A 12,902-nucleotide genomic window follows, 5' to 3' on the forward strand; every position below is an offset into this window, starting at 1 on the left:
GGTTAAGAAGCTAAAGGTAACCTCGCTGGCACCTGACCAAAATGACCAATGAGGAGAAAAGATACTTTCAAAAGCTGGGAGGAGGGAGAGAAACAAAGGGTCTGTGTCTGTCTATATGCTGGTCTTGGCCAGGGATAGACCAGGAATGGAGTCTTAGAACTTTTAGTAAGTAATCTAGCTAGGTATGTGTTAGATTATGATTTCTTTAAATGGCTGAGAAAAGAATTGTGCTGAATAGAATAACTATTTCTGTCTGTGTATCTTTTTTGTAACTTAAGGTTTTGCCTAGAGGGGTTCTCTATGTTTTTGAATCTAATTACCCTGTAAGATATCTACCATCCTGATTTTACAGGGGGGATTTCTTTATTTCTATTTACTTCTATTTTTTATTAAAAGTCTTCTTGTAAAAAACTGAATGCTTTTTCATTGTTCTCAGATCCAAGGGTTTGGGTTTGTGATCACCTATGCAAATTGGTGAGGCTTTTTATTCAACATTTCCCAGGAAAGGGGGGGTGCAAGTGTTGGGAGGATTGTTCATTGTTCTTAAGATCCAAGGGTCTGGGTCTGTAGTCACCTAGGCAAATTGGTGAGGCTTTTTACCAAACCTTGTCCAGGAAGTGGGGTGCAGGGTTTTGGGAAGTATTTTGGGGGGAAAGACGCGTCCAAACAGCTCTTCCCCAGTAACCAGTATTAGTTTGGTGGTGGTAGCGGCCAGTCCAAGGACAACGGGTGGAATATTTTGTACCTTGGGGAAGTTTTGACCTAAGCTGGTAAAGATAAGCTTAGGAGGTTTTTCATGCAGGTCCCCACATCTGTACCCTAGAGTTCAGAGTGGGGGAGGAACCTTGACAGCATTTGTTGAGTCAAATTTCAAAGTTAAATTCTTCACTACAACTGTTGCATTTTACATGACAACATACTCATTTTAGGCCCAGATTCTGTTAGCTCCTATGTATGTACAGATACCTGTTCCCCTGCAGAGCATCACTGGTTTCGATAGAGCTCTGTGTAGGAATTCTGGCACATTCTGTCTATGTGCATGAGTTTGTAGGATCAAGGCCTTAGTGATTTCTCTGATTCTAATATAAAACATCTCTGCAATAAAAAGATTCCACTAAGTGTGAAGCATGGCTATTTGTCACAATAAACATTTTAAAACTTTAGTTTATCTATTCTTTGTTCTATGTCAAGTTTTTTCAATACTGGAACCTAGACATTAATTGCAAGAGTTTATTTATCATCCCTCATAATGAGCACTGTACAAATGAAATTGTACAGTTCATGTTCTTTTCAGTATTGCCACCAAGATAAAAACCCTTGTGACAACACAAGACAAGTCTGTAAAACACCAAGTTCCATACTTCGTTTGCCTCAAAACCACGAACACTTCAGAGACTCTTCAGTTCCATGACAATAACATTTCTACTATATATTTTGGATAACTTCACTGCTTTCATGTGTGTACCCAGTAAGTTATATTCATGGAAACATGTATCTTGTCTATTCTCTAACAAGTAGTCTACATTCTATGGAAAAGACATAAATCAAAATAGAAAATTAAGTTAAACCACGCATTAAATTAAAAGTAATTTAAGAGGTATTAAATGGGAAATCATTCCACAGTGGCACATTAATTGTTTGAAAGCTGTGACACCACACAACGAATATCTTCTTTTCCAAAACTACTGATTTATTTTATCACTAACTGGACGAGAGACTGAGATGTGATCAGTTTTAAAAGATTACATTTTAAATTAAGAATTGTTTCATGGGGAGGGGTTTAGCAATATATCCAATTTTCAATGAGTAGTCTATAGGTTACCCATTGCAGAGAAATTTACCATTTAGGAACCATTCTACCTCATTCTTTTACTTTTAAAAAGGGCATTCATACTTTTACAGATCTGATACTATCTCCTTAGAAACTAAAAAGTAATATTTTCCCCTACTAATTTTGTTCTAATCCATTTTACCAGCACCCATTTTATCTCCGTGTTTTGAACGAAGCCAAAATTAACGTAACTGTTTTGTTTAGCCCCAACTACAACTTACACAACATCTTATTTTTGGACACCATGGAATTGTGGGGGTTGGGAGCCAAAGTGAGTCCCCCAATTGTGGAGGAAATTTTAATAGCAATACTAATCATAGCCATATTTTAAAAGGCTATTTTTCTAATCCTTTTATTTCCTAAAATAGCCTTAAATATGGAAAATGTTCACTAAGTTTGGAAGTATGTCATGGTAATTTTTCCTAACAATCCCTGGTTAATCAGTCTCACCAGACATACAAACACAGAGTTTATTTTTGATGCCCATGGATTCTGCAGCTATACATTGCCCAGTTTTGGGGAGCCTTAAAGAATCATTTCTATGCCACCCCAAAAAATATATATACACACACACACACACACACATTCAGTCAAGGCAGAAAGGGAGCACAATATACTATTGTGGCACGCCGTGCCTCAAAGCAGCACCCTGGAACCTTCATATTCACCACGGTCATATAATTATGACATGTTATGCATTAAGTATGCCTTGTGATGTACCATTTTTAAGTCTTGATCTGTTGAACATTAATATTCCATTGGATTGTATGTGCTACCATTGTATGCAAAGTTATGAAGTTTTTCTATGTGTGTGCTACTGAAATATGTTGTAAGGCTGGGAAAACCCACAACCAGCCTTTCAGGTACAACAATGGAGTAGTCAGGCAGGCTGATGGCCCAGTAAAGGGAATCCACTTTCCCAACAGCCATCCCAGAAGACTTCTCAGAGAGAGCATGTAGACAATGGAGAATGCTTGACCAATGGGGGTGGACCCCCCACATCACGAGCTTAGATCTTCCCAGAAAGCTGGAAGAAACTATAAAGAAAGGAAGTGACATCATGACTTAGCCTCACTCCCCCCACAACTCAACACGTAGAAGCATATCTGGAGGACAAAGACTAAACTATGAGAAGGTGGTCCCAGGATCGAGGAAAGTCTCTGCCTATATACTGAAGGACTATACCATCTGCCGGAGTAAGACACTGCTTGATTCAAATCCTGTTTAGTTTATAGAACTTAGACTAACATTTTATTTTATTTCTTAGGTAACCAACTTTGATCTCTACACTTGCTACTTACAATCACTTAAAATCTATCTTTCTGTAGTTAATAAATCTGTTTTATATTTCACCTCAAACAGTGTGTTTTGGTTGAATTGATTGGGAAATCTCAGCTCAGTTTACAAAGGCTAGTGTGCAGGGCCGTCCCTATCCATATGCAAAATACGCAGCTGCATAAGGCACCAGGAAATTTGGGGCACCAAATTTCCTGGTGCCCTGCACAGCTGCATGCTGCTCCAGCCCCTGCTGCACCCCAGCCCCGCCCCCACTCCACTCCCTCCGCCCCAGCCCCGCCACCACTCCACCGCTTCCCCAAGGCCCCTGCCCTGCTCCTCCCCTACCCCTGCTTCACCCCACCCCCGACCCCACACCCCTGAGGGCTGCTGCAGGGCCAGACTGGTGAGTGCTGGGGAGCGGTTCCCCCCGACCCCCAAGCCAGCCCACAGAGGCCTGGGGCCCGCCGCCCCATCCCTCTGGAAGCCTGGGGCCCCACACACACACACCCCGCGGGACGACTGCATACGGCCTCAGAATAGCTAGGGATGGTCCTGCTAGCGCGTGTCCTCTCCACATCGAGGGAGGGACAGACTGGGTAATGAACTTACACTGGTCAGGTTTCTGACCAGGGCAAGATGGTACAGTTCTGGGGTGCAAAGCTGGGAAGCTGGGGCGAAATGGCTGGAGCCTCTCTATTGCTGGTTTATGATTGGCTGGGAGAAGCACTCGTGTAACTGAATTGGGTGTGTTCCTGCCTGTGGATGTCTGTGTAAGTACAGTACCTGCCAGAGCTTTATAGCTTGCCAACAGCACCGAAGAAGGGATACTCCAGGTTGATGGGATGGGACAGAGGGTTCCGTGGTCCCACAGTTCAGGTTGCACCCTGGAAACCCTGTCACAACTATATTTTAGTAGATCACATAACAGTAAGTCATTTTAAATAATCTCTGAAATAGAGAGATTTTATATATGTATATACACATACACACACGATTATGGTTGTACTAGAAATATGTAGTTCTAATTAAGAAATTAGAGAATGTTCCACATAAGTTTTCAACAATGTAGAAGTCAGGTCAAATATTTAAATCTAAAAGCCTTAAATAGCCAGAAACATTTCATCATGAAATTGCTGACTGATTTAAGGTTTTGTTTTTAAAAAACAATTGTTTTCTCTTCCAGTTTTAAAGCAAAACAGTAAATTAAAAATTAACTGTTAGAGCTAGAGAGTGCAGCACACAAGACATGACAAGTCACAAAATGTAATTTGCTGGGCTTGTCTACACTTAAAACACTGCAGCAGTGCAGCTGCGCCACAGTAGCGCTTCAGTGAAGACACTACCTACATTGACTGGAGGGGTTTCTCAATCACCATAGGTATTCCACCTTCCCGAGATGTGATAGCCAGTTCTACAGGAGAATTCTCCCATAGATCTAAGTGCTGTCTACACCAGGGTTGGATGGTTTAACTGCATCACTCAGGGGTGTGGATTTTTCACACTCTTGAGCAAGAGAGTTATACTGACCTAATTTCCTAATGTAGAACAGGCCCTCCTATTCCCAGAGTAGGGTTTAACATGATTTGGCTTTATACAGAAAGATGAATTACTTCAGATTACTATGACCCTTCAGAAGAGTAGTATAAAACATAACTATAAATGTTCCCTACCTGCCCTCAACCTCAAGCTGAGAGATCACATCTTGAGAAATTTCTGCAAGATGACAAAAAGCAAATCCCCATTCAATTTGACTGTATTTTCTCAATAAATTGTACAATAGCCTTGTTAGAGAAACACTTTTAAAAGAACAAGATTAAAATACATGTAGAAATAAAAGCTTTTTCAAATGAACACCCGGAAGATAGGACTAAGCTTTTAAAAAACAAACTGCAACCATACAAGATGACATAAAAGATAATGAGCAGATTAGCCAGGAATATGAGAACATGCACTTTGAGCTCCATCTTTATATTTTTCTTATTTGCTTCTGAAAAGTTAATGCCCCAAAAGGAAAGCGCAGCATCAATGTCACAAAGACTAAGATAAAAAAAAGGTTTTAAATTAAGATTTGTCTATAGACAAATGAGCAGTAGGATTTTTCAAACCACATGCTCCAGTCCAGGTCTGCTTGTCTGCCTCCTCTTATGCTACAGAGAAAGCAGTTCAAGACATGTTAAAGCTGATAAATTACCAACAAAAAAAAAATTCAAATTTCATTATCTTCCTGTGGGGAAAAAAACGGAGAGTATCTCTAACCTGTTGTGCTAGCTGCAGAAATAGCAAGAAAAAGCTTGAAAATATAGATATGCAAACTGAAGTCCAGTAACATATAATGGAATACTAAACTGTTAAAAACTGCTTTAACTATTGTTACCAAGTATATATGGCCTTCTCATCTTCTCTCTAAAACTGCCCAAAATTCGTTCCTACAACATTGCACCACTTGTTTTCTTGAACTTTGGTCTCATGTGCAACCGGCTAATTTCAGCCACTGAACACACACTTCCTATTTTCTTTTCTTTCCAGTTCACCTTCTACTACTTCTTGCCCAAAAGTGCACATACTGGAATAAAACGTGGTCTCTAATCCTTTCTACTTTAGAATATCTTTCATGCTTCATCAATGTAGAAATGGTATTCCCCCCACTCAGCCCCCAAGTAACATAAATCCTTTAGGTGTTAGTGAAGGCTCCCTTAATTAATTGCATCTTCCTAGTTTTCAATACAAAAGTTTTTTTAGAAGTAAAAATTATACTTAAATTTGTTTTGGAAACAAGTGCATTTGCTTCCACATAAAAATAGTTAAGTTTTAAAAATACTGGAGCACCAAGTGCAATCTACAGCTGTTTCCACATTTTTAAAATAGCAGTAGAGTTAATATTTAGAACAGTCAGAAATGAGTAGCCTGACCTGCTGCAGACCACATTACCCATTTAAATGGCCATCATAATCCAAGTTGAAGAAATAGTACATGTCAGAACACATTCTTCAATAAATTAACATTAGGGCAATAATCTTAAATTCTCTTGTAACTGTGCAGCAGTCACAACAAGAGCTCCTCAATTAATTCATCTGAGGGGGGTTTGCAAAGATACAGATGACTAGAAGCTCTTTCTTACACTGAGATATGGGTGTAATTTCATTAATGGCTGAAGAAGATTAATAGTCATTACCATGTTTCATTTTTGCTCATGAGACTATTCTACCTATCTTTATTACATTTACTGTAGGAGTATAAACACACATCAGGAAAAGTAGGGTTGATAAACAACAAGCAATTTAGTGCTAATTCTCTCTCACACACACACCCCATAACTTGTAGACTGTTTGACAAAACAGTGCAGATTAAAATGTAGAGGACTTCTAAGTTTATACAATTTAACTTTATTTTGTGTTTGGTGGTATTTTTCATCCAAACCGCATTATGCTCCCCCTCCCCCAATGCCTTATGGAGCGTGCACACACACATACAGCCTACCAATAGTTACAGTTATTAATCAATATATTAGCTGAAAGTTAAATAGTATCAGAATTCTAAAATTGAAGTTTTTCCTCTGCATTTGACATTACTTCTTAAATTCAGAAAAAATAAGCCCAGCCATGTGTAATCACATCATTGTCCATGCAAAAAGACTCATCAACTGAGAACTTTGCAAGTGAGGGCAAACTTGTAATTTTTTTTAAAAACGTCAAAAGTTTGTCACAATAAACGAGAACATCTTATAATTTATCAGTATAGTGGTAGCGTGAAAAAAGAAAATTGTATTTTGATTTTTATTCTCTACACTAACATATTAAGGCCCCAAACCCACAAGCTCATACATGCAGGTGGACTCCATGAAGATGAGCCTGCAGAATCAGGTCCTAAATTCACAATACATCTGGGTGGGATTTTCAGAACCCCTCAGTGTTGGCCTAACTGGTAAAACTCCTATAGACTTTAATGAGAGCAGTATCAAGTCCACACACCAAGCACTTTAAATATATATCTATATCTGTATCTCATCACACCTCTAAATCATCACACATTGTTCCTTTAAAGCAGTCTAGCAAAACAAACACACTTGTCGAAAAAACTCTCTAATACTGTTATAACTATGATTTCTCCCCCTCAATTTCTTTACTTTGTATAGTTGATATCACTTTGTTTTCCCTGTTTGTGTCTAGGGGTCTCCAACAAAAGAAAGATGACAGAAGAAGACATCCAAATACAGTAACTCCCCACTTAACATCCTCTTGCTTAACATTGTTCCGATCTTACGTCCCTGCTCCATTTCAGAACATGCTTGTTTAAAGTTGTGCAATGCTCTGATATAACATCATTTGGCCGCCTGCTAGGTCCATGATTGGCAGCCCCCCTATCAGCTCCCTATGCCCCCCCCCCCGAGCACCTCCCACCCGCCGGCAGACCCCGCGGATCAGTGCCTTCCTCCTGCTCCCTCCGCCTCCTGCCCGTGGCAATCAGCTGGTTTGCAGCATTCAGGAGGGGAGGACGCGGCGCGCAGGCTCCCCCTCCCTCCCCTGCCCCTGAATGCGGCAATCAGCTAGTTTGCGGCATTCAGGAGGCAGGAGAGGGAGGGGGGGAGACTGTGTGCCGTGTCCTCGCTCCTCCCCCCAGCCTCCTGAATGCCGCAAGACAGCTGATTGCCGCGGGCAGGAGGCAGGCGCGGGGGTAGGAGAGCTGATAGGGAGGCTGCCAGCCTGTTTAATACCTATATTAAATTGCTTGTTTAAAATTGTTTTAAATGTATATAATACCTTTTGTCTGGCAAAAAAAAAAAAAAAATCCCCTGGAACCTAACCCCCCCATTTACATTAATTCTTATGGGGAAATTGGATTTGCTTAACATCGTTTCGTTTAAAGTCTCATTTTTCAGGAACATAACTACAACATTAAGTGAGGAGTTACTGTATAAGAAACCACAGAAGTTGGCAGAGGGGCTCAAGGCAGACGTAGCTCCTTAAACCACTTTAATTTTTTTTCAAACTAACCAGATTTCAAGGTGATGGAGTCTGTCTAATTCTAAAATGTTTGCAAATACAGAATCATATTAATACCACAAAAGCACCAGCCATAACTTCTACACAAATAAATCTATGAAGAAATAATTTACAAACATAATACCACACCATGGATAGGAAGCAAAATAGCATTACAATGGAAGTCTCCAACATTTAGCGCAGTAAACAAGCATAACTAGTCTAGCAAATTCTTTTACATGATTAGATAAATCTAGTTTACCATATACTCATTGTCATGTTTAAAATATGCTGAGATAATGTAGTCATCAATATCATATCAATTTTCTCCAATTAAGTCACCTACAAAAAATTTACACATTGCTGTACTCTTTATTTGCAACCTCATCGTGCCACTTCAGAATACAGTCCTGACCTATTTTTCAGCTGCTTAATTACTCTCCTTGCTGGCTGACACGCTTGTTAAAGTTAAGACAGTTTTTAGTTACAGTGTGTATTTCAAACATAGTTCCTCCTGTAACAATATTAATTTGTCAAAGGTCTCTATAAACCAAACCTCTGGAGACTAGCCAATATTTTTATTTTGCTCTCAAATCAGCTGCTCTGTTTGAACAGATACTTTGTGCAACTGCTATAATGGTATGTGAAAGTAATATTGAGAGAATACAACACTATATTTAACTCTAAGTCTTGTTATTAGTGAACTGCAGCTTTAACATCTGTTACTTCCACACTAACAAGGTACTTGATCTGCATTTAAAGATAGTGATCAAAGCAAAAACACATTTTAAAAATGGCATTTAAAAAACATTTAAGATCTGTTAAGTAAATTCAGAAGTCTTAGAACATTATGATTTAATATAATAGCTAGGAATAACTTGCTGACCATAGGATGGAAGTGATATACATTAGTTTCTGGCTTTCTCATTTTAAAACTTAGACATTTAGCATCTAATATCAACAGAACCTCTACAAAAATCATTTTAAAATACTACCTATATCATTTCTAACTCATTTATGGCTTGATATAAAAAGAGTTATCAATATTTATCTTACAAAGTTAACTAATGCGTATGCAGTAGCTGATTTTTTATGGTATAAGGGTGATAAGATACTCAGCGCCTAAAACCAAAATGGTGCTGGGATACAGAAATGACTCCATGGGGGGGAAAAGTTATAAAAAGTAACTGTGGAGTCTGCTCAAACTTTTATGCAAACAAGAAACTGTTGTTCTTTTAAATAGTCAAATTATAAATACCAGAAGACATTACCTACTTTAAAGCTAATGACTGGCAAATATTCCCCTTTAAAAATAAGTGCCTTTGTGATAGGTCAATATAAAAAAAAAAAAAAACATCTTAAACTGTGAGAAGAGTTAGTTTTGGCCACCCTCTAATCAAGTGTTTCAAGTACAAAGCAGCAGCTTATTCTATCTAATTTTTGTTAAGCTCCAATTTCGACTGATTTAGAACAGCCAAGTTATAGATATTTGAAAACAAAACTGCCAAAACAACAACAAATAAGCATTTTCTAAACGAGCTCTTCGTAATAAACAGACTAAATATACCGTCACCTGGGAACAACAGCAGCATTTCACAGAGTTTGAGAACACCATACAAGGACTAAACTAACACTTATTACTAAATCATGGTGGGGGGGGGGGAAGAAGAGAGGGGGAGGAAGAAACCGCAGCAACGTAAGTTCCAAAGGAGCTCCACTGAATTGTCATCAGTCCCACGTACCATTTTAAGCTATTCGTTTCCCCCTCTGAAATGGAAATAGACATACTCCTTCCCAAACTACATTTGCAAATTACCTCTGTATCCCAAAGGGAAGCAATAACGGCTGTAACAAGAGACGCTCGGCAGCCACGCCTTCCTGCTGGCCTGACAAGTTGCAAACGGAGGGTATCACATTTCTTCGATCACAACAACAATCACACATAGATCCTCAGGTTAGTTTTACACATCGAACAAACCCCTCCAAAGAGAAATTACAGAATGCACGGGAGAATGGGGCAAAGACAGAGAAAAGAATAAAAGAAGGGGAAGCTTAGGGGCGCCAGAGAAAGGGAAGGGATGATAACAGTGGAACGGGAAAACAGAAGGGACACTCGGTGTGGGACCAGCCTGCTTGTTTACCACTAGATTTTTCGTGGGAGCGTCACCTCCCTGTGCAAACTTCAGTGCCAGGGGAGCTGGAAGGGGAACTGCGCAGTGCGTGTGCGAGGTGGGGCAGCGCCTGCCCCCCCGCCCCAAGGGCTGGCAAAGAAGCTAGAAGGGGCAGGGGCGGCCCAACCCAGGACTCAAAGTTTGTTAGCGCCAACGTCGTCACCCCCCTCCCCGCCACCCCGCACCCTGACTTGCCTGGTCCCCGGCAGGAGGCGCCTTCGGGAGCAGTGGGCTCCGAGCTCCTACCACTCTCCAAAGACAGGGCAAGAAGCGCCCGAGTCTACTCCCGCCCGGACTCTCAGCGGCCGCGGCCACAGCCCCACCCCCAGCGGGGCATTTTGCGGGCGGCCTCGGCCTCAGCCCCAGGCAGAGAACAGGAGCCGGGTCCCCCCCCTTCGGCAGGCAGGGCCGCCCCCTCACCTTCACAGGTCGGGCAGCGCGAGTGTCCGAGCCGCCGCCGCCGTCCTGGGCATGTCCGGGAGAGTCACGGGGAGGCGCCTCCCAGGCCGGGCTTAGCTCTTTGCGGCTGCTGCTCCTGCGCCTGCCGCCGGCGCCTCGGACGCTGCCATCTTGTCCTGGCGGCTGAGAGGAAGGCGCCCCAGCTCAGCCTGCTCTGTTCCCCAGGCCTCCGCCTCATCTTCCCGGGGAGGGACCCAGCCCTCCCCCGGCCTCCTCCTCCCACTGCCGCTCCTCTCTCCGCCGGCGGCCTAGGCGCTGGTGCCCATGGTGCACGCGGAGGGGCCCGCGGGACTCGCTGCACTTCAGCCCCGCTTGGACATGGCTCGGCTCGGTTCCTAGCTATGGGGCCCTCCCTAGCGGAGACTGGGCGAGCTCGAGGCCTCCGCCGCGGCGGCAGCGCCACCGCCCGGGCCCTGCCTGCCGCGCTGCCGCCGCAATCGGAACTGCCGCTCAGGGCCCGGCCCTGACCCCCCGCTCAGCCCCGCCGAGGGATCAGCCTCCCCGCCTGCTGCCCCGGTTCCCTTCTTCCGCGCCAACCCCTCTGCCAGGCTCCTCGCTGGAGCCCAGAGAAGAGGCCCTGGCTCCCGCCCCTAGGAGATGGTTGGATCTCTCCCTTTCCCCGACCCCAACCTGTTCTTTCCCCGCTTCGGGAGCCCCGAAAGCCCCTTGCTCCCTCTGCAGCCGCGGGTGAGCCCCTGGCCTGCCCGGGAAGTGCAAAGTCAAACTCCCTGGTTCAGCCAGGGCCCTCCCCCTGGCGCAGTAACACCTAAGTCTTCTAGAGCACTTTCTAGCCCTGGAGCTGTTATACCCCTTCACAAAGGGGAGTAAGCATCATTGGCCCCATTTTACAGCTGAGGAAACTGAGGCACGAAAAAGTGAAATGACTTTCCTGAACTTTTTTCAGAGTAACAGCCGTGTTAGTCTGTATTCGCAAAAAGAAAAGGAGTACTTGTGGCACCTTAGAGACTAACCAATTTATTGTGTGTCCGGTCAGTGGTGGAGCCAGGATTAGCACAGGAGTCTCCTGGTACTAGCCCAGTGCTCTTTGAAGTAGGTCACAGGGAACAGGCTGAAGTGCTAGTGTGATATCTACTGTTCATGCCCAGACTGCTGTGGGGTGGAGGAGGACAGCTTTGTGCTGCCTGTGAACTCTTTAGGGAGCCCCTGACAAATCTGGATACCTTCCCCTTTACCACCATCCTCTGAAACCCATCCTAACTGTGGCACCTTTCCCATTCCCACTCCTCTGGCTCACAGAAATAGAGCTGGCAGGAGGAACCCACTGATTTTTGGCTGGGGGAAAAGTTTTTTGTTATAACTTCGTTTACATCAAAATGATACATTCAGTCAAAGCAGGAAGCATCAGTAGAATTACTTAATGGCTGGTCCATACACACAGACGGTGGCAGGACACCTAACAGGCACGGCCGTACAGGTGGTGGTAAGGACAAGGGATGGATTCTCGCAACTTACGAGCTCAGACAGGAAGAAGACACAATTAACAGAAGGGAGTTCCTGATTTGTGTAAACCAGCACTGCTGATTTATAAGCTGCAAGCGTTCATGTTCTGTCAGGTACTGCCCCTAGCAAGCAGCTCTCAGCAGCCAGGAGGGTCCACTGCCAATCACCAACTGCCTTGGAACCTTCTGGCTGCACTATTCCATCCCTTCCTGGTTAAATAGATCCCTGATGGCTAGAGAAAGAGGAGTGACTTACGTTGTAGCATCTAGAGTTCTCTAAGATGTGTGGTCGCTGTCTGTGTTCCGCTGGTGGATGTGCATGTGCTTTAGGCACCTGAGACTGGAAGATTCTTACTAGCAGTGTCTATTAGCCTGCCCCTACACCCTTCTCATGTTGCACACCAAGAGTATAAGGGGCAGCATGGACAGATCGCTTCTCCAATTCCTTCACCACCACGGATCAAGGCAGAGGGGAAGGAGGACAGGTAGCAGAATACAGATAGGGACTACACACCTCAAACTACTTCAGTTACTATAAGGTAAGGAACTTCTTTTTCTTCTTTTAGTGCAGGTGCCTATGTTCATTCCACTATGGGTGACTAACAAGCACAAAGGATGTCCACTGTGGAGGCTTGTACTATAGCAGAGTGTCTTGTGAAGGTCTGAATGGAACTCCATGTAGCCACTTGGCTTATATCAGGGAGTGATGCTTCTTGAAGCAATG

The 12,902-nt window shown here is 43.3% G+C and overlaps 1 protein-coding gene across 4 annotated transcripts in view; it reads right to left on the reverse strand.

Annotated features, from left to right (window-relative positions):
• HIPK3 (homeodomain interacting protein kinase 3) overlaps positions 1-11,319 on the reverse strand; it is a 154,811-nt gene extending 143,492 nt beyond the window's left edge. Inside the window, exons 1-2 of one of the 4 annotated variants that reach the window (XM_077818451.1) lie at positions 10,680-11,319; positions 9,905-9,974 (exon numbers count right to left, since the gene is read on the reverse strand). The gene's annotated coding sequence lies outside the window, so the exon portion shown is untranslated. The remainder of the gene's footprint in view (positions 1-9,904; positions 9,975-10,679) is intronic. The other 3 variants (XM_077818450.1, XM_077818452.1, XM_077818453.1) reach the window with 3 other exon arrangements.
• Between the last annotated feature and the right edge of the window lie 1,583 nt (positions 11,320-12,902).

The sequence above is a fragment of the Eretmochelys imbricata genome, chromosome 6 (genome assembly GCF_965152235.1).
Source record: "Eretmochelys imbricata isolate rEreImb1 chromosome 6, rEreImb1.hap1, whole genome shotgun sequence".
In the NCBI taxonomy this organism is placed as follows: domain Eukaryota; kingdom Metazoa; phylum Chordata; order Testudines; family Cheloniidae; genus Eretmochelys; species Eretmochelys imbricata.